Source organism: Henckelia pumila, chromosome 4 (assembly GCF_033568475.1).
Source record: "Henckelia pumila isolate YLH828 chromosome 4, ASM3356847v2, whole genome shotgun sequence".
Lineage (NCBI taxonomy): Eukaryota > Viridiplantae > Streptophyta > Magnoliopsida > Lamiales > Gesneriaceae > Henckelia > Henckelia pumila.
The window spans coordinates 31,236,311-31,242,310 of NC_133123.1; positions in this window are offsets into that span (position 1 = coordinate 31,236,311).

Here is a 6,000-nt window from a genome sequence, read left to right on the forward strand (position 1 = left end):
ACCTGTCATGTGACGAGAGCTACCGCTATCAAAGTACCATGCACCTGAAACATTAGTTCTCAAAGCAGTATAAATCATATGACATTGAATATCAGCTTTTGGTACCCAAATCTTTGGTACATAAGATCTGTTTCTAGGGATGTTGTGGGGAGGTGTTGGCAATACCTTAGGCAACACCTTCGATGCAGATCTATACCTGTAGTCTTCCTGTAGCTTAAAACAGTATAGTTTAATATGACCAGGTCTATGACAGTAATGACATATGTACTTACGTTTCCTTCTAGACATTAAAGGAGCAGCAGGCTGTGGCTTTGGTTTTGGAGGATCAATAGGTAAGGCCTTTTTGCTTGAGCTTTCTGTACTGCTTCTTTTTTTGACAAACACAGGGCCTTTCGAACTTTCACCAACCTCAAATATGTTATTTTCAAAACCTAAACCAGCCGTACCATCTATTACCATCATGAGTAACGAATCAAGCTTGGAAGTGCTTGAATTAAACTTGGTCAAAGTAGCGTTTGCTTTTCCGAGTTCTTTCTTCACTTGGATTAATTTCATGTCTTTCTTACTCAGCATGACTTCCAGTTTTGACACATCAGTCTTTAGATCAGAATTTTCCTTTGAAAGAATAGTATTCATCTTATTCCTTTCAACCCAATCAGTATGAATGTAGTAGCCCGGTTTTATTTTACAAGATTAAGTGATTTTAAACATGTTAGAAAATGACATTTAATTTTAAAAGTGTCAAAACATGTTTAAGGAGTCCTTATTTGGTAAAAATAAGTGGAAAATCAGATCCGGAACGTCTGAAAATGGTAGGGTAGGTCCCGGGGGTCCAAAACCAGTTCGGAAGCACCCGAAAAATAGTTCGAAAGAAGCGGTGCGATCGGAGCTTCCGAACCAGTTCGGAGCTTCCGATCAGTTAGTATCTTCCGATCCCCGTTAGGAGCTTCCGATCAGTTCAGAGCTTCCGATCCCTGTTCGGAGCTTCCGATCAGTTAGTAGCTTCCGATCCCCGTTAGGAGCTTCCGATCCCTGTTCGGAGCTTCCGATCCCTGTCCAGTGCCAAGTGTCTTCGAGGATTGAACACGTAGCTGCAGGTGGAGATCGGAGCTTTCGATCTCATGATCGGAGCTTCCGATCGTGGCCTATAAATAGGCCATCCGAGAGCCTCATTTTTTACACCAAATCATATTCTTTCTCTCTCAATTTTAGAGCATTCTAGGAGCTTTTTGGGGTGTTTTCGGCTTTCCTAGGCTTGGTCCGGAGGTTGGCGAGGCACTCTAGGGTTACGGTGGAGTGGTGCCCAAGTTCTGGGGCAATCGTCATCAGTGGGCTGATGATAGACGCATGTATAGCTCTGGCTCCTTATAGTAAATAAGAAGTATGCTATAGCGTAGTTAAGGCTTTTAGAATAAGATAATAAGGCATGAGTACTTTGCATTGTAGTGCGGATTATAGGTTTGGACATAGTGCTGGTCTAGCTTGCCTAGTGTATGAGGTACGAAAGTATTATTCGAGATATCCACATTGAGTATGCATGTATTATGTGTTTGCATGGATTATGTGATTGCATGTTTTATATGCCTTTATATAAAGCATGTCATGACTGTATGTTGCATACATGAGCATATTGAGCTTTTACCTTAGAGGTATCCTATAGTAGGGCGCTCACCCTACGAGTTTGTAGATGGTTGGATACGTAAGTCTTGTGTCAGGTCACCTTTATGGTTGGACACATGTACTAGTATCAGGTCACCATTATCCACTGGGTATATGAGCCACCTCCTGATGCGATGACGCAGCGTGCTATATATCCTGGGCCCGGTCTATGAGCTTGTTTCTTGACCTGAGAGTCTTGGTACCCAGTTCACTTGCATACATGCACACATAACACCGTATACTCATACTCTCGTACTGATCTTATCATGCTCACGTCCCGTACTTTGTTGTATCTGGACACCCTATTCCATGGGGCATGTCTGCGGCTGGACGATGCGGGTGGTTCCAGGAGAGCTTAGGCGATGGAGGACCAGCAGGGTTATTGTCTAGCTTTTGTTTCAGTTGTATTTGGGTTAATACACTGGTTTTATTCGATATGGTTGCAAACAATATTTTTATTATTGTTTAAGTTTTCGCTGTTATTTCTGATATTTTATTTGATTAAGTTAAATGCATGCTTAAGCTTCTGATTAGTAGGTGATCACGGTGCGGGTCACTACATTTATGGTATCAGAGCATGCATAAGATTATTTGGGACATAGTATTGATTTTGGGTTATCCTTTGTAGGATTACAAGTTGAATTCAATAACGATAGCAGTATCAGAAATTGGAATAGCAGGATGTCTAAGCTTTTCCAAGATCGTCATTGCCAAAGTTGGCAGCAGAAGTTCATATTATGTGGATCCCAGCAGGATGGAGCTGGAAGAAGAGATCCAGTTTTCAACGCCAGGTGCTTCTCCAGGTTGAAAGGAATGTGTGACATGTAGTCATCCATTCTGAGTTGACCAAGGAAGCCACCCCGGAAGACTCTCCTCTAGTAGTTGGAGAGATTGACGGGAAAATCTTGTCTCATCTACCAAATAAGGAACCCAACAATATTGGAAGGATCCGGTAGATTAGCAAGATTTTATTCTTTGAGATCTTGTGAGGTAGAAGTTCTGCTGACCTGAGTAGCAGACGGGAAACTTCATGTTCAAGATCAGTAGATGGAATGAAAGACTTCCGCAAGAGTTTAAATACTGTATTCGGTTGTAAACAGTATTTCAGTTGTAATCAGATGTATTAAAGATTTCAGTATTTGATATACTCAGTTATTGTTGTATTGTACATCTTTCAGTGTAATCTTTTGATTAAGTTGTGTATTACATGGGATTGTAATAAAGATTGTATTAGAACCTGGATTTGTGGTTCAAGTGTTGTAATCTTTGAGATTAACTTGGTTATTTTGAATAAAAGACTGATCATTGTTTTAATGAGTACTTGGGATTTTGCATGTTTTCAATGAATAGTTCTAGATGTTTTACCTAGAATATTCTAGTAAACCAAGTGTTTTCAGAGATGATGTGATTCATCAGGATGCATGAATGTTTGTTCTAGACGGATTTATTTAGAACAGTTGGCTGTTTTGATCTTTTTAGGTTGTTACCTAGTGGTAATGGATTTTCATCAGGATGACAGACTAAGTAATACCAAGAGTTGTGGATTGTGACCAGTACTAGAAGTGAGGAAGCGCGACCCTTAGTCGGTATTACTCTGGAAGTTTTCTTACTTCAGAGGTTGTTTTGGAGGCCTTTGTGCTCCATAGACTATATAGGGAAGGCTACTCAGTCTGGAAATTTGGCACTGTCACAGCAGGGTATGACTTTAGATAGGACAGATAACAGGTATGGTATCAAGGTTTAGTTATCTTCTGTTTGAGATACAGATGTCCCGTTGTTAGAACAGTCTTGGAATAGATTTTCCTTGACAAGTAATTGTTCTGAGTAGATAAGTTTTGATCTAGATTTATGATTTCAAAGATTAGTTGAATTGATATTCAATAGGATTTAATTATCAGATGTTTGCAAACTCGGGATTTGAGTTGTGCCTCTACAGATAATTTTCCTTGACCAGTGATTTTGGTCTAGATAGGAATATTTCATAATATCAGAGACTCCGGGATGAGTTATGCCAGGATGCTCTTGACTGTCGGGTTCCGAGATGGTATAGTAAGTGCGACCTTATGCCGGCATACTCTGGAAGGATTCTTTTGTTCCAATTTGGCATTATAGGAAGACTTACCTCAGTCTCGTTGTATGTACAGTCATAGCAATGGGTATAACTATCAGGAAAATATTCAGGATTTATTTGAGTCTTCTGGAATTGCATTTGGTGCTGGATTAGTGCCAAAGGGATTGTGGTGATTTATTGTCTGACTTTATCAGAGATACAGACTTTGGTTTCTGTGGACAGGATAGTCTTGGAAAGGATTCCTTGACAAGTGAATATTCTGAACGGATAGTCCTCGCATGTGATACTGGGGGAGAACTAGGAGGTTTTACCAGTATTGTCTGATTCTATCAGAGGTATAATTAGTGATCAGGATCTTGATTACAATATGAACAGGAAATTCTAAGTGATGAATCTACTTAGGTAAGTTTCCCTGTAAGAATTGGAATTTTATTAATGGGTTATCAAGCAAAGATGAGGACACTGGGATGACTTATACTGGGAGATGTGAACTATGATCATTGCGACAGTTACGTTAAAGTATAATTTGGTGTCAGTTTGATAACTTTGAAAGGATACTCGATTCTATTGACAGATGTCATAAGCCTGCTAAGTTACAGCATGGATACGACAATATAAGAATTCACTTGGATAGTGGAAAGATGAACACTTAGGTGTTCATGTATGTTTTGAAATGGTCAATTAAACTGGTGCAAGTTTTGTGCCCAGTGACTATTTACAAGTATTTGTCTTAGGTAGATACAGATGTTATAACCCCGTGATGGGGAAGCTAAATATTCTTTTGCATAAAGAATGATTAGAATTATTCACTTTTTGATAGACTGAAAAGATGAGTAGAGTACTCAGATATTCAGTTCTCAGGAATGATTTGCAGTAATTCTGGGACTTCAGTGTCTGAAATTGATTTAGCAAGCGTTTGAATTTTAATGAATACTAACAGGATAACATCAAGTGTTTAGACATGGAAAAAGGACAGCAGCTGAGATCTAAGGTTATCAAATCCAGCGGGATTGTTGTCACTGATTTTTTTTTTCAGGATGTCTAATGGATGCATTGATAAGTCTGATTCGATGAGATCGATTCAGGGGTTTTTCCTAGGTTGTATTGTTTTTAGGACTTTGCCTAAGAGGGATGAAACGGTTTTGTTCATCCAGTAGTGCAAGTCAGGATTCAACAAGAAATGATTATCCGTGAGAGGATAAGCAATATTCTCATTTTCAGGTGTTATCTGAAGTTATGAGATGGGTGTCAATATAAATTGGCACTAGAGATTGCACTAATTGATTTGTTAATCAACAGAATAATTGTATAGATGTTTTCCAAGAAGAAAACCTGAGAGGTTCAAGAAATCAAGAATTGTGGACAACGACGTTGTCACAGTTGTTATGACAAGTGTTAGTCATAAAGTATGCGAATCCTTTTGGTGTAGAAAAATTTGCATCTGATGTTCTTTTTGGTGGAAAGGAATGAAGAAAAATGTGTATTAGTATGCTTCTATATGTTTGGTGTATCAGTAGGTCAAGGCAGAACACCGACAACTTGGAGGATTGCTTCACAGTTTATCCATTCCTGAGTGGAAATGAGAGTTGATCATGATGGACTTCGTGACCCATTTACCGGTGAGCTCGAGGAATTGTGATGCTATCTGGGTTGTGGTGGACCGACTCACCAAGTCAGCACATTTCATTCCTTATAACCGAGACTTCAGTGGCGTATGCGTACAGATTATCCAGAGCTATTTTGAATTGTTGTATTTTCAGGTTGTAACTTGTAAAATGAATCAGTTTGAATAAAAGATGTTTATTCAATATTTTACTGCATTCAATACTTAAGATTGTTCAAGGACGAAATATCTTAAGTAGGGGGAGAATGTAGTAGCCCGGTTCCATTTTACAAAATTAAGTGATTTTAAACATGTTAGAAAATGACATATAATTTTAAAAGTGTCAAAACATGTTTAAGGAATTTCTTATTTGGTAAAAATAAGTGGAAAATCAGATTCGGAACGTCCAAAAATGGTAGGGTAGGTCCCGGGGGTCCAAAACCAGTTCGGAAGCACCCGAAAAATAGTTCGGAAGAAGCGGTGCGATCGGAGCTTCCGAACCAGTTTGGAGCTTCCGATCAGTTAGTAGCTTCCGATCCCCGTTAGGAGCTTCCGATCAGTTCGGAGCTTCCGATCCCTGTTCGGAGCTTCCGATCAGTTAGTAGCTTCCGATCCCCGTTAGGAGCTTCCGATCAGTTCGGAGCTTCCGATCCCTGTTCGGAGCTTC